General features: G+C 38.1%; 1 protein-coding gene across 1 annotated transcript in view; it reads right to left on the reverse strand.

Moving 5' to 3' along the window:
* Positions 1-24191, reverse strand: part of LOC136778332 (uncharacterized) — a 66757-nt gene extending 42566 nt beyond the window's left edge. Inside the window, exons 1-2 of the mRNA XM_066735081.1 lie at positions 23544-24191; positions 21255-21553 (exon numbers count right to left, since the gene is read on the reverse strand). The gene's annotated coding sequence lies outside the window, so the exon portion shown is untranslated. The remainder of the gene's footprint in view (positions 1-21254; positions 21554-23543) is intronic.
* Positions 24192-26515: the final 2324 nt, after the last annotated feature.

The raw sequence follows: 26515 nt of genomic DNA on the forward strand, positions 1-26515 counted from the left end.
ATTTTACGAAAGAAGCGCTAAAAGCCAGAATATTCAGTTACACTGTTGACACTGAACTTACCATGATACGGGAAACCTCGAATCCTGCAAATTTCGATATGGTAATATCGTCGAGCAAACAAAGCGATTTTACGCTGGAATTTTCGCGAATTTATCTCTCGTGTGGGTAAACGAGTGTCAGGCACGCTAACAAATTGCAGTAATTTCAACGACGATGGTGCTCACAGACACGCTACACTTTGGCCCCGTGATTTATGGTGGCCTTTATTACACCTGTAACGCAAGAGCTAGATTCTGCCACGTGGGGTCCTTTCTATTATATATATGTAGGGGGAGTCCGGGAAACTTGAGCCACTTTTCAACAAAATTAATATATTTCCTTAACAAAACAATATAGAGAGATGAAACGGGTGGCTAAAGATAGCTTGGTGTATTGACAAATACAGGTAACCTGTAGGTTTATATTCATTGATCAAGAAAAGTGTGGCATTTATTCTTATAAAAACTGTAAAGTGACTCAAATCTCCCCCAGAGGTGGGAAACTTAAACCAGTGAGGCGGGAGACTTCACCATACCAATAGGTGTCGGAAATGTAAACATTAAATATTAAATTTAATACACAAATTAGTTATTAACAAGCCATGTTTGAAGAAAAACTACTTTTTATTTATCTTTTAGAATTTTGCATTGAATACAAATAAAGTTTTGTTTAGGCCTTCTGCCACGGCGAGCTGTTTTCTTTTTCCATTACTTTACTTTCTTTTTATATTGAAAAGGCATCTCACATCTGAAAAGTAATCAAATAATTTTCTATTAGAATTTCCAAATTGGGTACGCGCCTACGAAAACGCAAAACAGTGGTTTATCTCTCTCTTCGCAACATGGATCGTGTCTCCCACTCTATACCACTTAGGATTATTTTGTTAAAAAAAAAATTTAAATTATTTTATACTAAACTGATTTTATTTTATCAAACTAGAGAATATTAAGAGTTAAAATACAAAGTTTCAAATAAATAACTTACAATTTGAAGAAATAGGAAGCAAAATGAGGAGTTTGCAATATTATACTTGAAACACGTCCAAACAACTTTTCCTTAATAGTAACTATAGGTGCCTTTGCATAGCGCTCTTTTGTCATGCGCTAGAGTAAGCGGTGCCTAAGTATATATTTACAAAAAAAATTTCGCTTCAATTGCCTAAATATTAAAAAATATATTTCAAATGGTTTATGTCTCCCATCTGGTGAATTCTCCCGAACTCCCCCTATGTATACAAACGCAATTTCGTCGATAACGTTCTTATCCGAACAATCGAAGGAATATATGGAGCCGAAGAGTGGACGAGTTATCTAATAACGAAAGTTTATAAATTGGAAGATATACAGCTCCATTAAGAGAGCAGCCAAAAGCTTTTAGTCGCGCAAGAATTATACAAACCTGCGCGCTCTTTAGTGGAATAAAGCAATTGATTTGTTCAATTAGTCATCTTCCGACAGAGACCTTTTTGGAGAGATAATTCGAGCCTGTTTGGCTTACCCTTGTTACACACTTAAGTACACGTTAGAATAATTTTTAAAGGTGAAGATATATTCTTGAACATTTTGTAATCAACGTTTTACATTTTTTTTTTTTTTTCGAATTGGTTTACATCTTTTGGAAGAAATTGGCTCAACTTGCACATATCAAACTTAAATACACGTTAAAATAATTTCAAAGACAAAGATATACTCCTAAAAATTTGTCGATCAACGTTTTATAGAATTTTAAATATTTCTCCCTAATTTGTTTACCTCCTTCAGCAAAATTGACTCACCCTGTTTATTTTACACTTAAATGAACTTTGAAATAAAAATGTTAAAACCGAAGATATTCTCCTAAAAGTTTCGTAATCATCAACGTCTTATAGAATTTTAAATATTTCTCCCAATTTTGTTTACCTCCCTCAGCAAAATTGACTCACCCTGTTTATTCTACACTTAAATAAACTTTGAAATAAAAATGTTAAAAACGATGATACACACCTAAAAGTTTCTTATTCATCAACGTCTTATAGAATTTTAAATATTTCTCCCAAATTTGTTTACCTCCATCAGTAAAATTTAGTCTACAGAGCAATGTTTGGCCAACGCATCGTATAGACGAAACAATAAATATCGAATCGCGGCTGTATTAACCTCTGGCTCCCGTTCTCGGAGCGTTCCAGTGATCTGTGCTGTTTTCGTGAATCCGATACTCGAAAAAAACATTGACGCCACTGTGTTGTAACGCACGCGTTGCTTTCCCAGGAAATTACACGCGAATCTCTCGCTGTTCGTGCGCGTGTTTCCTCTTAAATACACGTTTATCAATCGGCGTTGTTTCAGATGGACCACCGCGATCGCTGAAGACTCTGTTGCACGCATGCATCGATATTTTACATATATATATATATGCAAATAAAAACAGAAACTAGTGACGAAGAGACGAAGGTTTTTCAAAATTACAGCGCGAAACAATTAAATTTTAGGAACTCGAGTTTTCCATAGATCGATGAACCGGTTTTGGTGAAATCGACGAATGGCTGATCCGATCCGGAGCGTATATTATTCTAAGGAGGGGGGGGGGGGGAGGAGGAAAAGCAAAGCGTTTAAACTCCGTGCGGAGGATCGACTTTCTCCGCGAAGGCGGTGGCTGAATATAAGAGGCGTGAAAATATGTAGGAAGTCTGGATATACGATCATTAAAGCAGGTATAAGAGGTCATTGATGACTTTTCGAGAAGCGACATTCTTCCCGAGAAGAAACCCAAGTTTGGAACCGAGGGACACGCTTCCGAGTCTGGCCAATTTTTGCCCACTACCGGAGTCACGTACGTATGTCCGAGGGAACCTTAAGGTTCTTTCGGACTATTTGGGAAGGTTCTGTAAAAGGGCTCCGACAATGACATGGTTAGAAAAGGACAGACGACTCGTTTACTCTCGCCTTTTAATCCATGTTGCTGCAGGATATTTTTAATCAACCTTGAAGGTTCATTTGGACTATCCGGAAACGTTCCGTAAAAGGACTCCGGTAGTAACATGAGTTAAAAGAGGACAAAGACAATACGTTTGGTCTCTTCTTCTAACTCACGTTACTGCCGGATATTCTGAATCAATTATGAAGGTTCATTCGGACTATCCGAAAAGGTTCCGTAAAAGGGCCCCGGCAGTGACGTGGTTGGAAAAGGTCAGACGATACATTTGCTCTCTTCTAACTCGTGTTATACCATTGGGTCCTCTTACCAAACGCTGCCGGATATATACCCCGAATGAACCTTTAAAATTGATTCAGAATATCCGGCAGTAACGTGATTTAGAAGAGACCAAAAGTATCGTCCGTCCTCTTCTAACTCGTGTTACTTTGGAGCCCTGACAGAACCTTGTCGGATAGTCTGAATGGACTTTAAAAATTGATTCAGACTCCGTAAATGGACTCCGGTAGTAACATAAGTTAAAAGAGGACAGACGATACGTTTGCTCTCTTCTAACTCGTGTTACTGTCGGAGCCCTTTTACGGAACGTTGCCGGATAATCTGAATGAACCTTCAAGCTGCCCTTCTTAATTGTATTGCCTGTCGCGATAATAAACTGATAGAGTATAGTCGTAACTCTGCAAAAATACCTGGAAGGACCCTTATCATTCTCCCTTCCCCATTTTCACGCTCATTACGATATATGGTATACTGTAATATTAATTTTTTAACACTAGATTAAATAATGTTAAAGTACTAAGAGAGACGATTGATGAAGCATCTAAAAACTTCATGATGCAGTAATTATTATTATATATTAAATTATCACGAACATTGCAAGTATATTTTCGAAATTATTCTTCAGGTACGGAAAGGTGAAAAACCTTTAGAGCGAAAAATGTTAAAATCCTACATATTTGCGATCAACGACAATATTCAGCAGAGATTAGACGATCCACCGATCACCGGTCATGTACAGAGCTGCAAAATTCTCGAGCGAAGCTTTTCACAATCCAATCGAAAGTATCGTAAGACGATTGATCGAGAATCTAAAAATTTCATAATATACAGTTATTATTATTATTATATTAAATAATAACGAACATTGCAAGTTTAATTCGAAACTATTTCAGGTACTAAACAGTAAAAAGACGTTAGAGCCAAAAATTTTACGAGATTTCCAAAAAAATTTCAAAATCCTACACATTTGCGATCGACGACAATATCCACCAGGGATTAGACGATCCACCGATCACCGGTCACGTACAGAGTTGCAAAATTCCCGAGCGAAGTTTTTCGCAATTCATCCGAAAGTACAAAGAAAAACGAATGATGAATAATCTAAAAATTTCATGGTGCAATTATCATTGTTATTATATTAAATTATCACGAGAACAGCATAAGTTACATTCGAAACTATTTCAGGTACTAAACAGTAAAAAGACGTTAGAGCAAAAAATTTTACGAGATTTCCAAAAAAATTTCAAAATCCTACACATTTGCGATCGACGACAATATCCACCAGGGATTAGACGATCCACCGATCACCGGTCACGTACAGAGCTGCAAAATTCCCGAGCGAAGCTTCTCACAATCCATCCGGCCTTCGGATTCGTCGCGGTTGCTCGTATTTCGTAACGACCGGTGAATCCTAGAAATTTCGTGACTCTTTACGTAAAGCTTAAGCTTATTAAGAGAAAACGAGTGTGTGGCTTAAACGTGTTTACACGAGGATCAAAATTATTCTCACAATATACGTGAGAGAGAAGGAAAAGAAGATGAAGAAGAAGTTGAAGAAGAAGATGGTAGCAGCCGGTTCACCTTCGAAATCATTGCCGATTTCTTCGTTTCTCGCTGCTATAACGGAGGACTCATTATCGATCGAACGGGTCTTCTTCTTCAACCTCGAGAGATCTTGCGTCCCTTCCGCCCCCCACAGTTTTTTCCATAAATTAATGAAACCCGCCGGCCGGATCACACCGGAAACTCGCGCGCTTTTCAACAACGCGAGAGTCTCGTTCATCTAAATTATACTCGAGGATCCTCCACTACCCCCCCCCTCCCCCCTAGATAGATCCTCTGTGTCGTTCATGCGTATAATTACGAGCCATGATTTTAATTATCGAGAGGAAGCGCATGAGCTGGACATTAATATGTATCGTGGTGCTACAGGGTTGCGACAAGCTAATGATACGCTGTTAATTTATATTTCCTGTGTGCGACAACGAAGGGGGGGGGGGGGGGGGGTAAACCTTAATTTCACCGAGGCAGAGAGATCACCGAGTGAAATATGGCTGAAATTTATGTGGCGTAAATCAGGGTGGCCACTTCGTATGATTTGTGGATGATGCTCCCACTTATGTCGATAGGAAGAATTGCATAAAATTGAAAGATATGGGGATTTTGGGATGGAAATTTTCACTGGAGGAAACGTCTTGTATGGCACGAGTAAGTGAGTTTGAGATTTGGCCTCGGGTGCTGGTGAGGTCCGGTCGTTGGCTTAAATTAGGGGGAGGTGAATCGATTCGATAATTCGACATTTCACTGCAGGAAATGTTTTATAGGTGAATGAGTAGGTGAATTTGAGAGTTTTGCCTCGGGTCCGGGTGAGGTCCGATCGTTGGACTAAATAGGGGGGGGGGGGGTGAATCACTCGAAATTTAGTGCAGGGAAGGGTATATATATAGCTTCGAGCTAGTAGCGATGCTAACTTATGGCGATGTATGCTAATACAGCACCCGAAGACTCTTTTATTATGTGTGTATATATATATATATATATATATAGATGGGCCAATAAAAGATAAAAAAATGTTCCAGTTTAAAAGTATATATCTATATTGATAGACCACTCCAAATATTTACTCGACGAGAAATTTTCTGCGCTTGAATTTCGATCGTTGCTGCATTCCGAATGGTCATCAGCCATTTTGCATTTGCTAGCGAAAAGATTATATATATATACGCGTGCTTTATCGGGTTAAACGTAATCTTTAGCGTGCGTGGTTTCAGTTTCTCGTTCCAGACTAAAGGAACAAGTGGAGGACTTGGTTGCTATAGGGTTGATATATATATAAGGTGGTACTACTTAATTCTAAAATGACAATTTCAACGTCTACAAGGGAGAACTCGAAAATTTTTGCACTTTTCAACTTCTTACTATAATCAGTAATAGAGATTCCATATTACTGACTATAATAAACAGTTGAAAAGTGTCAAAAAGTCTGAGTTTTGATCTATAATATTGATGCTATCGCGTCTAACGTAGCCTTGATTTGCTGCAGAAATAAGCAAGGAAAAAAATATATATAGTTTGGTACCAAAACTCTGAGCTCTAAAATGATAATTTCAACATCTACAATATTATTGATGCTGTCGCGTCTAACTTAGCCTTGATTTGCTGAAGAAATAATCAAGGAAAAAAGGGAGAAATGGATCGAGCGACTAATCTAATTTAATATCGATCATGTAAGTCGAGATGCCGTTCCTCGTGCAGCTGATCAGAGAAGTTATCGCGTGACCAGCAACTGGCAGCTTTATTCCGTTCAACGGGACATCTCGAGCAGATCCGATTAGCGCAAAACGAGCCGGCGATTTCTCGATCACCGCCAATTAGCACTTTTTGCATATCAATTATAATCAACGTCTCTGCAAAAATCACTCTCGATAGAGTAACAGATGTATCAATCGGTTAAATCCCTTTTTCTCTCATTTTCTATCCTCCAATTTCTTCCTCTAATCAGAAATATTATTGCGAATAATTTGAGTGAATTTTGCATTGGCGAATATTTTTATATCAATATTTCATTCGTTCGTTATTTTGTCCATATATAGTTTTATATTGGTACCCTGTATTTAACGCTATTTTTGCAATTAATTATAATAATCAATGGAAAAATCACTAGATATTATTTATATATCAGATATATTATTATGAGTAATTTAGGTAAATTTTGCATTGGCGAATTTTTGTATATAAATATTTTATTCCGTCGTTGTTTTATCCACACACACACACACACACACACACAAATATAATTGCAATTATTAATAATAGTCCTCCATGGAGAAATCACTACATATTATTTATATATCAGATATATTGATATGAATAATTTAGGTAAACTTTGGATTGTCGAATGTTTGTATACAAATATTTCATTCGATCGTTATTTTATCCAAATATAATTGCAATTATTAATCATAGTCATCCATGGAGAAATCGCTACATCTTGTTCAAATATACGTGTCCACACATACACACAAAAAAATATCAAAATTTTGGTATTCGAATAAACAAATTTTATAGGTATTACTTGTTTGTACCGGTGTCTCTTCAGGATTTATCCAACGATAAACTCGATCGCGCCATATTGATACCGAATATCGTAAAAAGGGTCGTAAAGTTGAGACGTTATCAATTACAGGCAAGCAGTTATTATCGCACAGTAGCAGAACTCCCACAACCTCCGATAGACTCTAATGAAACTCTCATCGGTGGAAAAGGTACTCGAAGAGGATCCTGAAGAAAATTTCATCCTCTCGCTTATTCATTGGAAACGGCGAGCCATCGGTGTGTTCTTCTGCAGGATTTTATTCACCTCGAATATGATTAAGTGGATGTGCGAGCGGGACAAGAATGAAGGCTGCGAAGGCGAGTAAGCATTGGCTGTTTTGTGCACCATAATGGCGACTATTCGCTGAACCGCTGCTACGCTCGTAAAATCACGACCAACGTCTTTATAATAATTACGCTGCTACTCGTGCTCTCGTCTTTTAATAATCTTTTAATCTCCACCTTTTACGACAATAACCATCGATCATTGCTGGAACTAGCCAATTATTTTTTTGACTCACTCTCGTGGGGAATTAAAAAAATAATGGAAAATTGCAATGAGGATTTAACGGTGGAAAAAGAGGTTCGTTGTTTGATGTACAAACGAGTATCTTAAGTATTTATATATATATATATATATATATATGTATATAATTATATAAAAGTGTCATGTATACATACTTTAAAGAGCCTCGAGAATTATGAAGAAATCTCTTTGATTGGCGCGTGAAATGAGATCGACTTAAGGGTTTAACGTCGACTGAGGAAATTTAAAGAGACTTTGGCTGGTGCCTTGAAAATGCTCGAAATAATAACGAGTTCCATTGCCACATATCTCAAGGAAGAAAACTATTAACAGGGTTAAAAATGCAAAGAGTTTTTCGAGAACGAAAAGAATTTCATGAAGAAAAAAACATGATGAAATTTTTACATTGCAATTCGATGGGAAAAATGGAAAAAAAAGTGGAATTCTGCAGAAGTTTTCTCACGAGGCTTCGTTGGTTTTTATTCAAGAAGACAAAGCAATTAATAAGGATAAAAACAATACAGAGTTTTTCGACCACGAAAAGAATTTCATGAAAAAAATAATGATGAAATTTTTACGTTTCAAATCGATGGGAAAAAAAGAGGTGGAATTTTGCAGGAGTTTTCTCACGAGGCTCCAATGTCTTTTATTCAAGAAGATAAAGCAATTAATAAGGATAAAAATAATACAGAGTTTTTCGACCACGAAAAGAATTTCATGAAAAAAAATGATGAAATTTTTACGTTGCAATCGATGGGAAAAAAAGAGGTAGAATTTTGCAAGAGTTTTCTCACGAGTGTTCTGGACTGGAGGTTAAAAGGGCGAGATGATCGGTAAGTTGGGATTTCATTGGACGATTTCTCGTCGGACATTGCTCGAGAATTATGAAAAAATCTCTTCGATTGGCGCGTGAAAATAAGATCGACTTAACGGTACAAGGTCGACCGAGCTAATTCAAAGAGACTTTGGCTTACGTCCTTGAAGGTGCTGGAAATAATAACAAGTTCCATTGCTTTTTATCGCAGGGAAGAAAGCAATTACCAAGCATAAAAATAGAATTTTCCAACGAAAAAAGAATACCATGAAAAAAACAATGATAAAATTTAGATATTACAAGTCAATAAGGAAAATGGAAAAAAATGGAATTTCTAGGAGTTTTCTTAAGAGGCTCCATTACGTATCCAAGGGAAAAATCAATAAAAATACAGACAATTTTTCAACAAAGAAGAATTCAATAAAGAAAAACCAATGTTAAAATTTTAACACAGCAAGTCAATGGAAAAAATGAAGAAAAAAATGTAAAACTCCACACAAATTTTCTCACGAGTCTCCCTTGCCACATACCCCGGAAAACATCAATTAACAAGGGTAAAATCATAATTTCTCCATTTCGAAAAAATCAATAAAAATACCCAATGACAAAAATTTCAACGTATCCGAACAACGTGAAAACCAACGAAAAATGAAATTCCGCGAGTTTTCTCACGAGGCTCCCGAACTGTAGGTTGAAAGGGCGAGAGGATCATCGGCAAGTTGGGATATGGACCGAAGAATCTTCCACCGATGCATGTGTGTATGTGTGTGTGTGTGTGGACGTTGGACGCGTGACTAATTAATCCGATCGCTTATAAACGGAGCTATTTCGGTTGATCACGAGTCGGTTGGTCTCGCTGGCAATTATCGAGCAGTAGTGGCCGACTCAAATCGAATCGTGAAACTTTCTCGGTCTGGTTAATCGCGTCATCTCGATCTACCAATGGGAATGTGAGTTTATTCCTATTGGTCCGGTAGGTTGTTAACGGTAGGCGGCCAGTACCGTAAAGCGTCCGTCTATTCCCACTAAAGAGGCTACTCTCTCGGGGAATTTAACGTGCATCGTTCTCTTCGCAGCTTCTTTATATACATATATATATATATATATATGTATAATACGGCTTGTGCACCTAAGTCGTCGTTGGACGAGCGTGAAATCGCAGGAATAACATACACCACCTGTCATTGTGCCAGTAACGTTCGCTGTATTTTCAGACGACGTAGCCCAAGCACCGTCGTGGCCAACTCTTTATCGAGCATTCCGTAGATAAGGTCCTCTTTCACCCCCCCCCCCCCCTCCTCCTCCTTTATCCTTATACCGCGCGCAGCATCAGTTGACACGCATCTTGCACAGGGATTTTAACATTTAACCGACGGTCAACGACTCTGCGTATCGTCTCTCTACATATGTCTCTATTGAATTTTTTTATTTATATATAGATATAGATATATGTGTAATAACAATGTCGAGGAATAATCCTTCTCGAGGCATTTTATCGTTTAACCGTTGATCAACGGCTCTGCGTAACATTTTGTTAAATGTCTCTATTGAATTTTTTTTATTTATATATAGATATAGATGTGTGTGTAGTAACAATGTCGAGGAATAATCCTTGTTGAGGGATTTTAATGTTTAACCGTTGATCAACGGCTCTGCATATCGTTTTGTTAAATATCTCTATTGAATTTTCATTTTATTTATATATATATATATATATATATATATATATATATATATATATATATATATATATATATATATAGGTTTGAAGTTACGCACACTGTTATTTATACATAATAACAATGTCGAAGAATAATCCTTCCCGAAGGATTTTAACTTTTATTTGTCGGTCAACGACTCTGTTTTATCTCGCTACATGTCTTTATTGAATTTTCATTTTTTTATATACCTAGACACGATGCTGCTTACTATTATTTTTTATATAACAACAACATCGAAGAATAATCCTTCCTGTGTGTGTAATCTTATTTAACATTTAACCATTGATCAACGACTTTGCATATCGTTTTACTACATGTCTTTAATGAATTTTCATTTTATTTATTTATATATAACAACAACATCGAAGAATAATCCTTCCTGTGTGTGTAATCTTATTTAACATTTAACCATTGATCAACGACTTTGCATATCGTTTTACTACATGTCTTTAATGAATTTTCATTTTATTTATTTATATATAACAACAACATCGAAGAATAATCCTTCCTATGTTTAGCATCACTTATTGACACGTAACTTATTTAACATTTAACCATTGATCAACGATTTTGCATATCGTTTTACTACATGTCTCTATTGAATTTTCCTTTTATTTATATATATATATATATATATATAGACACGAAGCGGATACTGTTATTTATATATAGTACCAACGCGAAAGAATAAATTGTCGTTATCGATGCGGCAATACACAGGCACCGCGTCTATCGAACGAAGAATCAATAACGATAAGAGAGATTGCGGTGCAGTGATTAATACAGATATACACTGATAATACTTTGTCTCTCCGATTACTTAACATTCTTGCGCTGTTACGGCACGGATAATTACGCAATCGAAGGTCAAAGGTCGGTTTGAACATTCGCCTGAATGCTCCAAGAATACAGGCAGATAAATAAAATTGCGCTCGAACGCGTATAGCGTTCGGAGAAGATCGATAAGGGTGTCTCGTGGTACATAAAAGAAGAAGGTAATGCTGCATGGTATCAACCAGACGAGGTAATATGTAATTAATAATCCGAGAGTGTTCGTACAGTTTAACCGTTGAGAGAAATCATGACTTAATGTTTGTAAGGAACGAGCGAATTCTTGTCTTATACGTGGTTTTATTTAGTGTTATAATATTGTGGGAAATGTTGATATTGATTGGATTGTTTCAAAAAGTATCACCTAAATGTTTGTATAAGTAGAAAAAGAATGTGGATCTGTGTGGTATCATCCAGCTTTAGTAATTAATATATAATTAATAATCCGAGATGTACTCGTACAGTTTAACCGTTGAGAGAAATCATGACTTAATGTTTGTAAGGAACGAGCGAAATCTTGTCTTATACGTGTTTTTTATTAGCGTTATAATATTGTGGGAAATGTTGAAATTAACTGAATTATTTCAAGAACCATCTGCCAAATTTTGTATAATTGTATATATAAGTAGAAAAAGAAGGTAATTAATGCTGCGTGGTATATCTAGCCTTGATAATTTATAATTAATAATCTAAGGTACCCTTATAGTTTATTAACCGTTGAGAGAAATCATGACTTAATGTTTGTAAGGAACGAGCGAATCTTTTTCTCATGTGTTTTTCTTTAGTATTTTAATATTGTAGAAAATGTTTGAGTGTAACTGAATTGTTTCAAGAACCGTCAGCCAAATATTGGGGTGAACGGGTAGATTTTCGCGAAATCTCGTCATCTGCTTTGCGATTCTTTGTGTACTTTTCCGACCGAGTCGTGAAACAGCCGAATAATGTTGAGCGAGGATCGTTGAGATGTTTTTGTATAATGGTATTTATAAGTGAAAAAAGAAATTATAGCACAGCCTGAATATAAAATATTAATATACAAATAATTAATCAAAGTTATTGATTATTTTATCCTATTATATATATAGTTAATTCCTCTAGTATCCACATACTATATAATATATATCATTTTTTGGAATTAATAGTGAAGCAACCAAAGTATTCTAATGATTTAAAGTAATTTTAGAACGAGTGAAGGATTTCGCGAATTTCAAACGATTTGGTCTTCTTTTCTCACTATATTCAGGGTCGATGCTTTATATTATTCGAAGCGAGTCGTAAAACAGGCTGATAACATTGATCGAAGACTATTAAAAGCTCCTTGTATAATGGTACAAGTTGAGTATATAGCTAGTATTCGAACAAAAAGGTAATTAATTGTAAATAAAATATTATTCAAATATGAAAATTTAATCAAAGTTACTGATTGTTCCATCCTACTATATAGTTAATTCCTCTAGTATCGATAACTATGATACACATATAATTTCTTGGAATTAATAGAGTCAAGAGAAAACCAAGTATCCTTATGATTTAAAGTAATTTTAGAACGAGTGAAGGATTTCGCGAATTTCAAACGATCTGGTCTTCTTTGCTCACTATGTTCGGGGTCGATGCTTTTATACTTTTCGAAGCGAGTCGTAAAACAGACGGATATGCGCGCTCTGAAAATAGGTGCTAGAAGTCGGTTGATGACAGCTAGTGGGCAGTTTCTCCCTCTCTCTCTCTCTCTCTCGCTCTCTTTATGCGCTATCAGTCACTGCGCAAGAAGATGACCTGTTACATTTCAAATGCCGCGGGATCTTGAAGCGCAAATGGTGTATAAACACGAGCGGAAATACTCTGATCCGCGGCTTCGGGACCCATTCAGAGAGTGCGTGGTTAGCTTCATTCACAGTTTCCCCCACCACTCAGCAGCCGGAAAGCAGCCACTACTATGTTTTCAGGCCTGCGGACGTACACCTAAACACCCGGCGAGCTTAGATCGCTCGAAATTAGTTCCTCGTAGAATCAAGCCCTTAATTTCCTCAAAATATCTCACCCTGTAGAATCGCAACTCTAGCTCGATCTCTTTAAATCAATGACACTCCCTGTATATTGTTAAACAAATTTTAAATTGGTCATAATTAGTTCCACGTAGAATTAAACCTTTAATTTGCCTAAATACCTCACATTATAAATTATCAAATAATTATCATAATTCTCAAAAAATGTTACAATCTCCAAAAAACAAAAAAATTATCCACGCGTCTCACTCGAAGCTTCAAACATTAAAAAAAATCATAAACTCGTCTGATTCTCGTCTCAGAACTTCTTGAATCAAGAATCTCGAAGCTTCGCGAAGGAACAAATAAAAATATTTGTTTGCATCCATATATACTTAAGGCGGTAACCTTCAAAATCTTAGCTATTTACACTCCTTCATCAATATCTCTATTTTACAACATCGGTTGTGCGATAAAGCGAGCAGCAACAAATTATGATTTACGCGTTACATTGCATTATTCATAGGCATCGATAATAAAGCGTCGTGTGCATTGCGAGCATGTTTGGAATTCTGCGCTGAACTCGCGAGCGAGTTTATTATACGCTGTGTGGTGCGATCGAGCAGGCGCATATATATACTATATACATATATATACAAAACATTACCGATTAGAAATATTTCTATATAAAGCGCTGTATGGTGCGATCGAGAGGTTGCGGGATCGAGCATACACATATTTACTATATACATATATATACAAAACACTACCGATTAGAAATATCTCTATATAAAGCTTGATTCGCATTATAAACTGTATGGCGCGATCGACTAGACACATATATTTACTATATACAGGGTGTATCAGCAACTATGTAGAATAAGTGGTTAAAATTAAAAACATCATTGCTGATATCCCCTGAATACATATATATATATACAAAAAATGACCGAGTAGAAATATTTCTATACAAAGTCTGATTCGTATACTAAGAGAAATTGAATCCTTTACCATTTGGCTAACTTCACTCTGTACTTTAACATGAAAATTGATGTATTACATTATAGCTAAATCACACATGAAACAATTTTCTACTGTGTATTATACGCTGTGTGGTGCGGTCGAGAGGTTTGCATGATCGAATAGACATATGTATATATACAAAACATTACCGATCAGAAATATCTCTATATAAAGCCTGACTCGCGTATATAGCCACACCCAGCGCGCGACCTGAAATTATTCCACTTGATTATTATTTCTTACTGCGAGATAGACGCAGTGATTTGTGCCCAGCGGAAGGACACCTTTTGAAACGCGGCTGCAGAGCTCCCTGAAGCGGGCTAATTCCTTTTCGGACGCCACCACGCGATAACTATCTTGCTCTTCAGGTCCGTGGCACTGGCATAACTCGGTCCGTCGTCCCTTCGATATAACGCTTACTCGCTTATTGCCCGTGACCACCTTTTATATATATATATACTGAAACTCCAATCTCCCTTTCCGGCCCAAGTATGCGAGTGTAATATATATATATATATATATATATATAAACGACAAAGAGGGGGGGGGGGGGGAGAGCATCCATAAGCTTTTTATAATCCACTTTTTACCTAATTCAAATTTTTACAACTAATATCTTGTTATAATTATGAATTCTTTGTTTTTTTTTCTTTTATATTTTTTTGTTTCATCACTCCTTTACTACATACAGGTGCAACATAATTCACTCGACGTACTTTCGAAACCTTTTTTTTTCAACTGTGCAACATACACGACCGGATACCTAGTGATGGAAAATTAAGTAGTAGTGTGTGGCTGATCAGTAAATTATTATAGGTTTACTAACTAGTTGCCACTTAACCTGCAATAATCCCGATTAGACGCGTTAAGCTTGAAACATGTACTCTAGTCTCATATGTATTTGGGTGTGTGCGTGTGTGTGCGTGTGTGTGTATAAATATTTTAATACCGAATCTTGTACATCCTCGTAAATATCGCGATTAGAAAGAATTAATTAGTCCCTTTTGGAATTCCTTGAAACTCAAGAGAAATCAGATTATAGTTTGCTCGTTCAGGTTCGAACTTTAGACACGCGTGTTCCGAAGACATCACTTTATCGGATTTACACGCACGCTCGAAAGGCTTCTTCAGGATCGTTTCATTAAAACATAAAGTGTACAAAATTGACATGCGATTGGCAACAACAAAAAACATGTTAAATTGTTAGAAAAAATCAAATACAAAATCAGGTCGTTTTAAAAAATAAAACTTCACGATAACCTTTGACCTAATGAATCCAAACTCAGTAATTAAATATAATAATACTGAAAAACAAATGAACCTCATTGGTCCGTTTCTAATGTTAGAGACTACCCACAGAAATTCAAAGAGAATTTGCTCATCGAAGCTCGAATATTCTAACACGCGTGTTCGACACTCGTTATTTTATGGAATGTATAAACGCGCGCTCAAATGGCGTATTCAGGATCGTTCTACTAAATCATCAAGATATAAAAAACTCAATTGTCAATAAAAAAAGAAAAAATGCAAAATCAGGTCGTCATTAAAAAATAAAATTCCATAATAATCTTCGACGTATTAGATCCAAACTCAGCAATTAAATGTCGTAATAATTTTGAAAAACAAACGAACCTCATTGGTCCATCCCTAATGTCTCGAGACTGTCCAGAAAAATCCAAAGAGGATTTGCTCGTCGAAACTCTAATATTCAAACACGCGTGTTACGCACTCCTCATACACGTGCACGTATATATCGTCAGCCCTCGGAAACTTCATCCTCGCGATCCGCAAACTAATCGGAAGACGGACGCAAAAAAATTGACACGTTCCTGTACGAAAGGCAAATGCCGAGAGATGCGAGATCCACCTTTCACCTTTGACCTGGCATTACGAACGATAATGCATCTTTTGTCTATATATATATATATATATATATATATATATACACACACATAAACGAGGGGCTAATAGCAAGATTAATAGAGTCCTTTCTTGGGTTCTCGGGGGTTATTCGGGTTCACCGAGTGAGGTTGTAAGCCGTCAGACAGATTAATTTCGACGTCAATCTCTTCGAGAGTGTCGTAAAAAAGCTGTTGTTTGTTTGGTAAAGGAGAAAATTTGTTTTTAGCAAAGACTTTAAATTTGTGATATTGGTTCAATTGTCAAACTCTGATTTGCTACCGTGTTCTATCAATACCGTTGGTCAAAACAGGTAAAGCCAACGACCATTGAAAAATCTATTATAATTAAGTTAATATCTTAGAGAATGTCATAAAAAACTGTTGTTCGTTCCAATGAGGAAAATTTTTTCTGTCAATAACCCTTGCAATATCAGTCCAATTGTCAAACCCTCATAAGCTACCCCATACAGTACACTTGACTAAAAGTTGTTCTATTGACATCCTTTACTCATCAAATTGACTAAAAAACGCCTAAAAAATGTCTTTAAGTCATTTGGTGTTCTATGAGTACCATACCCTGTCAATCCATTTCTCACTATTAATTACAATATCTTTGCATAGAAAAAAAGTAAACTCAACGACTATTTGGGAATCTATTATAATTAAGTCAATCTCTTAGGAAATGTCATAAAAAACTGTTGTTCATCAAATAAGGAAAATTTTCTCTGTCAATGACCCTTGCAGTATCAGTCCAATTGTCAAATCCTCATAAGCTACCGTACCATGTCAATACATTTCCCACCAGCAATTACAAGGTCTTTGCACGAAAACAGGTAGAAACAATGACCATTAGGGAATCTATAATAATTAAGAGATCGATTTTATTGAACACGCTCGTTCTCCACTTTAAAAAAAGATGTGCATCCGCGTGGGTTGTCGGAGGAACAGGTTCGGGAGAAAAACGTGAGAGTGGGGGTGGGGGATGACGAAATTGCAGGCATTACGAGGATAAAGGTGAGAAGCAGTCGGTGTTTGCTTAACCCGATCATAAATTGATGAGAGGTCAACCCGGGAGAGTAACGAAGCTGTGAGAAAGAAGAGGATGAGCTTGTGTGTATTGGCTTGGGTAATATCGATCGATAGATCAGAGGCAAAACTGCACGAGCCGAAGCAAACTAAATGCCAGGAGATATTAAGCGAACAGAAAGAGGGAGAGAGAGAGAGAGAGAGAGAGGGTTCACCCCAAAAATGGGCGGACCGCGAGTGTTTAACCCGCGAGTTAACGGGGCGTGTACGGTGAAACGATGAGACCACAATTTACGATCTCACGTTTCACGCCGCCCCCCCCCCTTGTTCTCCCCTTCCTACTATTTATTCCATCCCCAGCACCCTTTATACTCCTTCCTACCACCCTCTTCAAATAACTCTTTCAATACGAATTTATCTCTCTTGCGATAAAAAATATTGTGAAAATTAATTTATTTATAATAGTTTATATTAAATAATTAAGATTTAGTTTTATAGAGAAATTAGAAAACTATAAATTTATGTTATAATTGTTACATTAACGAAGGGTTTCAAGTCTAAAAAAAGTATATGTGAATTCCAAACGATCTCTGTGTGTTCCATTGAAGCATCGCCCATTGATAATAATCCAGAGTGAAAATCCACAAAAATGAATATCTACAACAGTTTACATCTCACAAGCAAACTTTATTTAAACATAAAAAAAAAAACAAAATTTGAATAAATTCCTGTAAAAATCTTTAAACTCCCGAAGGTTCTAAATTCCAAGAAAAGAACACGCGACCTCAAATCGTTCCATCGAAGAAGCCTATTGATAATCGTCCAGATTGAAATTCCACGAAAATTCCACGGCCATTTTGACGTGTGGCTTCCATCGTCCCGAATGAAGTTGCACGCGCGTGAAAGTTGGCAATAAGCGCGGTCCATCCGCAAAGGCAAAGAAAAGGCAAAGGCGTGGAGATTTCGCTGCGTGCAGTCGACGGGATCGAGGTGTAAGGTGTGTAGCGTGGTTCGCAATTAGCCGACATGCGCTCGCGAACAGGTGTGGCCCCTGCGAGTTGCGACTACTCTCGGTATGGTATATATAGTGTCGGTTGGTAGGCGCCAGCTTTGCATGGAATTCGCCGGCGACGCGACGCTAAATTCCACGTTCAACTTTCATCTATATGTATATATATATATATATAGAGTCTTGTTGATTGATATAAAAAAATATATAAGCGAACTCTGTACTTTTCTTCGTGGAAGAGAAGAAGCTGGTGAGGTGCTCTATTATATAGCACACTGCGCGCACGCTTTCCGGTAATTCATGTTGTGGTAAATGGCAGGTGCGAGAAGCTGGAAGATGCTAGGGAGTCGTTGATCATTTGTTAGAGAGGAACAACGGTTTCTTGTATATACCATACGGGTGACCAAAGATCAATCAATGGTCATCGTTCTACACTGCAGTGATTTGAAAATTCTTCTAAAAAAATTATTTTTAGTTTTTTTATTTTGATGGAAGAGAAGCAGCTGAAGTGCTCTGATAAATGACAGGTGTGAGAAGCTGGAATATGCTAGGGAGCTGTTGATATTTTGTTAGAGAGGAACAACGGTTTCTTGTATATATATATCATACGTGTGGCCAAAGATCGGTCAATGATCATTGTCCTCCCTTGCATCAGTGATTCGAAAATTCTTGTTAAAAATTAATTTTTCAAAGTTTTTTCATCTCGATGGAAAGGAAGAGCTAGAGCGCGCACGCTTTCCGACGATTCGTGCTGTGGTAAATGGCAGGTGCGAGGAGAAGCTGGAGAACGCGCGGGAGTCGTTGATCATTTGTTAGAACGAAACAACAGCTTCCCGTACCATATGCTAAAGATCAGCCACGGATCATCCTCTCGCAGTGATTTACAAATTCTTCTTAAAAAATCACTTTTCAGAGTTTTCTCACTTCGATGGAAGCCAAGAGAAAATCTAAAGTACTCTGATAAATGGCAGGTGCGAGAAGAGGTTGGAAAACGTGCTGGAGCTGCTGATCACTTGGTAGAACGAAACAACAGCTTCTCGTACCACACGCGTGGCCAAAGATCAGCTACGGGTCGCCCTCGAATCATCCAGCAGTGATTTCAAAATTTTCTCACTTCGGTAGAAGCGAAGAACTTAAAGCACGCTCGCTTTCCGATAATTCGCGTTATGGTAAATGGCAGATGCTGAAGAGATCAGAGAGAAACAAGGTTTTCCGGGTTATACACACGTGACCAATGATCAGACACTTATCGTTCTCCTCTGCAGTGATTTAATTCAAAATTGTTCTTAGTAAAAACCAATTTTCACCATTTTCTTACTTCGATAGAAGGGAAGAACTTAAAGCGTGCACACTTTCCAATAATTCACGTTATGGTACATGGCAGATGCTGAAGAGATCAGAGAGAAACAAGGTTTTCCGGGTTATACACACGTGACCAATGATCAGACACTTATCGTTCTCCTCTGCAGTGATTTAATTCAAAATTGTTCTTAGTAAAATCCAATTTTCACCATTTTCTTACTTCGATAGAAGGGAAGAACTTCAAGCGTGCACACTTTCCAATAATTCACGTTATGGTACATGGCAGATGCTGAAGAGATCAGAGAGAAACAAGGTTTTCCGGGTTATACACACGTGACCAATGATCATACACTGATCATCCTCCTCTGCAATAATTTAATTCAAAATCCTTCTTAGCAAAAACCACAATTTAAAATTTTCTCACTTCAACAAAAAGGAAGAAGCTAAACTGTTCTGATAATTAATAGATGTTGAAGACCAGAAAGAAACCTGCAGAAGCCACTATTGACTTTACTAGAGCGAAACAACAGCTTCTTGTACAATACGCTTGACCAAAGACGAGCAACTGATCTTTTTTTACAGTGATTTGAAAATTCTTCTTGGTAAAAATTGCTTTTTAGAATTTACTCACCTCGAAAAACGGGAAGAAACTAAGTAAGTGCTCTATAAGAGCAGTCAGTAACCTTTAGGACAGTATTATTGTATACCAATTCATATAAATAACATTAGGTTCTTGTGCAATTCGCTATTAACAATGCAACTTAACACTTTACCATGAGGTAGTGGTTCGAGAATCCTATACCCTTCTCACTGGCCACTCAGCCTCATATCGTCCGAGACACCGGCTCGGTTTCGGTTTAAACTGTCGCGCGAAGGTATATGCGCTTTTCTTATGCTCTGGTAAAATTGTCTGCTCTCTCTCTCTCTCTCTCTCTCTCTCTCTCTCTTTGTGTTATTATAAGATAAACAAATTGAATAAAATTTTTTATTTTAATAATTTTAATGTTAAACAATATTCGGTAAGCTCTGTGAAATAAAAGTCAATTAATGGACTGCCAGTTGGTAAAATGTTAACAATGATTCATATTTAATATAGAAAATGTGTTTTAAATAGGCACAGTTAATTTAAGTAAGCTTTTTGTTGTTTTGCAGACCACTGAAATTATGTTACGCACCACCAAACGCGACCGCTGCTCTATGATATATCAACACGCACGCTTTCTGGTAATTCGTGTTATAATATAAAGTGACTGAGACGAGAGACTAGAGAGAAACGTGAAAAAATCATTGATGATTTATCAGAGCGAAAAAACAGCTTCCCATAAAAAACGTTTGATCAAAGATCAACCACTGATCCTCCTCCTGCAGTGATTTAAAAGAATCTTTCTTAGCAAACACCACTTTTCAAAATTTTCTCAACTCGACGAAAGGGACAAAGCAAAATGCTCTATAATAATCAACACGCACGCTTTCTGGTAATTCGCGTTATAAAATAAAATGACAATTGCGAAGGACCTGTAGAAATCACTGATGACTTACCAGAGCGAAAAAACAACTTCCCGTAAAAAAAGTTTGACCAAAGATCAACCACTGATCCTCCTCCTGCAGTGATTTAAAAGAATCTTTCTTAGCAAACAGCACTTTTCAAAATTTTCTCAACTCGACGAAAGGGACAAAGCAAAATGCTCTATAATAATCAACACGCACGCTTTCCAATAATTCGCGTTATAATTAACATAAAAATGGCAAATACGAGCGACTAGACAGAAACGTGAAAAAACCACTAATGACTTACCAGAACGAAAAAACAGCTTCCCGTAAAAAGCGTTTAACCAAAGACGAGCCACTGATCCTCCTCCTGCAGTGATTCGAAAATCCTCCTTGGCAAAAATCACTTTGAAAGTTTTCTCACTTCTCCTTTGCAAGCTTTGATCGTGCTAGCGCTCTGCAGTAGAGAGTTCATTCGTTATAGCAACCGCTACTCTTTTGATATAATCAAACGCGTCTCTGGAAGATGGACGAAAGCACGCCGACACTTTGATGTCGCACAGCAACTCTGCTTGCCACAGACAGAACTCACAACACACTGGGGACCTTTAAAAAAACGAAATCGAGAATAGAAAGGTTATGGCGAATTTTCTAGCCGAGCGTTGGTTAATGGAAAATTTCACGAATTTTAAGCCTGATATATGGGAGTTTGCTATATAGAGAAAGCTCTTGGAGAGTGGACGTAGGATTTGAGATAGAGTAGACTCTGGTGTTAACTTGAATACTCGCAGTAGTTTAGAATCAATTTTCATTCGATTAATTGTATTTTGTTGTTATAGCGAAATGTTGTTCGTTGTTTTATTAATTGTTTAACAAATTTTTCTCACTAAGCTCATGGCACACTAGGTTAAATAGTCGAGTGTTGGTTAATGGAAAATTTCACGAATTTTAAGCCTGATATATGGGAGTTTGCTATACAGAGAAAGCTCTTGGAGAGTGGACGTAGGATTTGGGAAAGAGTAGACTCTTTGGTGTTAACTTGGATCCTCGCAGTAATTTCGAATCAATTTTCATTCGATTAACTGTATTTTGTTGTTACACACTGGGGACCTTTAAAAAAACGAAATCGAGAATAGAAAGGTTATGGCGAATTTTCTAGCCGAGCGTTGGTTAATGGAAAATTTCACGAATTTTAAGCCTGATATACGGGAGTTTGCTATATAGAGAAAGCTCTTGGAGAGTGGACGTAGGATTTGGGAAAGAGTAGACTCTTTGGTGTTAACTTGAATACTCGCAGTAGTTTAGAATCAATTTTCATTCGATTAATTGTATTTTGTTGTTATAGCGAAATGTTGTTCGTTGTTTTATTAATTGTTTAACAAATTTTTCTAATTAAGCTCGTGGTACACTAGGTTGAAAAAGATACGTGGAAAATTTGGTGTATTTTTTATAAAAAGTTTAAAGACAAAGCGAAATCTGATTGGTGCACTAATAAAAATAAAAACAAACCAAAAAATATACACAAAATATCTTATGTATTTCCCACTCAAAAAAACAAGCATAACCTACGAATTGCAAGCTCTAGTAAAATAGGAAGAAAATCGAGAAAGCTCGGATACGACTGAGAAAAGCGAAATCTGATTGGTGCACGAAATAAAAATAAAAACAAACCGGATGACCAAAAAATATACGCAAAATACCCTACGTATTTTCCACACAGAAAAAACATAACCTACAAATTGCAAGCTCTAGTAAAATAGGAAGAGAATCGAGAAAGCTCGCGCTAAATGATAGGATAGAGAGAAAAAAGAGGACGAAGAGGATGAGGTTGGTTGGGATTTGAGCGAGCGGCACGTAGATTATCGCAAAGTGTGAAGGTGTAACTGCTCTCCTCGCTTCTTAGTTGGCCGTTGCTCAGCTGAGCCGCGAGACGCATAATTTGCGCGCATTACTGGCGGGACCAGCTAAGGAGGCAACCATGCACCATCCTAAGGAATCTAAAGGACTCTTCAGCACCGACACGCTCCTCTTTCCTTCCTTCTTCTTTCTACGGATCCACCAGGCAATTCTCTCCCCCTCCTCTTCAACCCCCCCCCCCTCTATCTCTCTCTAACACCTTTTATCCCGAGGCACACTGGATCACGAATCTCTCTTTCCCTGCTTCTGTAATCTATCCTCTCTTCCTCCTCGACAATGATTCGCCACGAGCATCCAATTTTCAACCAAATATCCCTCTTTAAGATTCCTATCGATGAATATTCAGAGTCCTCCAAGCCGCTAATTAATTCCTTCCTTTTCCCTCGTCGAGTCTCTCTTTTTTTCCAAGCTAATTAACGGTTTGCCATGGAGGAGGTGGAGTGAGGGGGATGGGTAATAAAGAGACAGTATATATATATACATATATATAGTAGAGGGGAAGAAGAACGCAGTGATCTTTTATCAGATTTAGCGGACAGGAAGCGAGACAATGCGAAAACCGATCCCTTATCTCCGCGAACCTTATCGATTTTTAAGAATTCTACGATAGCGGAGAGATCGTATGCTATATATATACCGTACACGCACATTTATATATATATAAACATATATGGAATACCACGTCGTCACCGTTTCACGAGAAACTTCCTTCCGACGAGCGAAGATCCTGGGGAACCGGTCCTGCGGCACAGGACACTCTCAAATTGCACGTGAGCGAACGAGATGCACCAAGACCGTGGAATTTTCCGACATCCGAGAGCCCAGCCCCGAGAACCTCACGAAACACCAAGAAAATTCTTTTTTCTTCCTTCAAATCCACTTCAGTCTCGTTCAATCGCGCACTGAATCGGTCACCATTTTGTTCCTCCACAAAAAACACTTTTATATTTCTCGTGAAAATTGTTTACTATGTATATATATATCAGGGTGCCCAGCAACCCAGCGAAAGAGAAAAGCGACCAGCACGAGTTTCAGCGACGAAAGAAAATTCACTCTCCTACCGGTGGACCTCGCACGATTTCCCGGGAAACATCAGGAATCTTCCTGGCACCTTTCGTTCGCTTGGCAAAACGGAGCCGTGCCGGCGGCTCCTTCGCGTTCGGGGATCGGCAGCAACGTGTTCCTCGGCACCACGTCGAACCCTAAAATCCTGCATAACGCACGCCCCACTCCCACGCGCCACTCAGCCCCACCACCGCCGCCACTGCTACCACCACCAGCACCCCGAGTCGTTATCTTTCTCGCTCGAGCAACGTGAAACTCATCCTCCTCCTCCTCCTTCTTCCTCTCCTCTTCCCACATCCTTTCCTCGCGTTCAAATTTCCACGCGACGTAAATCCGATCGAACGATATAATTCATAAATTTCACACATGAAATATCGCATCGCTAGTGCGCCCAGAATCGACACCGGTTTGCAGAAAGTATAACGCGCGTCGGGACTCTGCACCTGGGACACGCGGAGAGCATTCAGGATCCTACTCGCGCATCAAACATCCCCCCACCACGCTGTCTTCCCTACCGACCCCCCCCCCCCCTCCCCACAGCCAATCTCCGGCCACGCGAACTCTCTTAAACTACTTATTTCTTCGCAAACCGCTTATCTCGATCTTCGGACTGATCTTAAGGTTCGATGCTCCTCTCTCGCGGCAGACACGCTTCGTCGCTTCTATCTTCTGTTGGAAGACACTCGACCCCCCCCCCCGGCCCCCTTCGTTTAACTCTAAAAATAGTCGTCACTGGAATATAATCGTTCACTCGCGAAATATCAACCATTGTATCGCGCTCTCGCGTGTTTATCTCCAGTTCCTCGAATGCACCGGCTGTAAATAAGTAGTACGGATTCTAGCTAGATATAAAAACTGTAAACACTCGTTGCAAAGCTCTTGTCGAGCTCGGTGTATTGTCAGCGTACTGCGTGATCTTTGGTGAAGTGTTTCTTGGGAAATGAAAGAATTGCAGTACCACGAATGTGATTCCTCGGGATTTAGTTGTTTTCCATCCCTCGAACAGTGTGGATCTTGTCAATATTGGCGTATTATCGAAGCGCGACGCGTGCTCTTTAGTGAAGTGTTTCTTGCGAAACGAAATAGTTCCAGCACTTTGTGAATGAAATTCTTCAGGATTCGGTTAATTTTTTCATCCCTCGATCAGCACAGATTTTTTTAATCTCGGTTTATTTTATTCATCGCTCTTTAATGAAGGTGAATCTTGCGTAAACGAAATAATTCCAGCACTTTGTGAATTAAATTCTTCAGGATACGGTTAATTTTTTCATCCCTCGATCAGCACAGATCTTTTCAATCTCGGTTTATTTTATTCATCGCTCTTTACCGAAGATGTTTCTTGCGAACCGAAAGGATTTCAGCACTCCAAATGTGACTCTTCAGGATTTACTTTTTTTCATCTCTGAATCAGTATAAATCTTGTCAATCTCGTTATATTACCAACACACAGAGTGACGTTTAACGAATATACTTTTTGCAAAATGGAAGGATTCCAATGCCCTCGATGAGGTTCCTCAACATTGATCTGCTTTTTCATCCCTCGACCAACACGGATCATCTCAACCTCGACATATTTTATCAACGCAAACGTGGAGTTTGGTTGAGATGTTTCTCGCGAAACGACAGGATTCCAGCACACCCTGAATCCGACTCTTCAGGATTTCAACTACTTTTTCCATCCCTCGACCAGCATAGACTGCACAGATGTGTGCGGTGTTTGGTAGTTCTGCCCACGAAGCACGTTCACCGTTAGGCGTATACTTACGATGCTGCCTCGCAGGTGATAAGTATATGCCTATTCCTCGCGCTAAGTATATAGGAGCCAGGTAAATCTTGCCAAATTAACACGCGGCAGTCACGAATCTCGCGCGGAATCTCAGTCGATTCATCTCCGACTGCCCTGCCAGATCCGAGGATCGATTATTTTCCAGGAATCTTCAACGCTCTGGAAAAGCCTCCGGAGAACACCAAAACAACTGTTTCAACGTTCATCCTTGTGTTTTTTTCTCCTTGGATTTTCCTTTGTGCAAAATAAACACTGGATTTCTCTTGTAAATTTCTTTGACATTGCGAAGGTCAAAACCTTGTCAAAAGCAATTGCAGGGAACTGTCGAGAGGAATCCAAAATGGCGGGGATCATGAGTTGATTAATGAAGTTATAAATGACATCGAACCGATTGTTTATTTACCAACTCCCCCAGGATTTTTCTAATAATTCCAGCTATATGTTCTTTGTACTATATATACATATACCACAATTCAAAGTGGTTCGCGGAATTCATCGACCGGAACAAAACACCAACAACTCGTGTTTTGCTGCGGTACCCAGTACTGGGTTCTAAATGGAGTTTTCAAGTAACGATGAAAAAAATTCCAAACAAACTTATGAAGACCACAAGAGACATATCTAATTTCCCAGAATACATTGTAACATCGGTATCCCAATACCCAGAAGACGTTATTATAATCAGAACCATTTGTAAACATCTCTGACAAAATTCGTCGAAATTCATTAAAAATTCCGAGGACCGTTCAGTACACGTTTTCGAATCTTCCGTGGAATTACTCGGCTACCTCCTCGCATTA

This window comes from Prorops nasuta, unplaced genomic scaffold, assembly GCF_024137725.1.
Source record: "Prorops nasuta isolate Cenicafe-Biocafe unplaced genomic scaffold, Cenicafe_Pnas_1.2 PNAS00014, whole genome shotgun sequence".
Taxonomy (NCBI): Eukaryota; Metazoa; Arthropoda; class Insecta; order Hymenoptera; family Bethylidae; genus Prorops; species Prorops nasuta.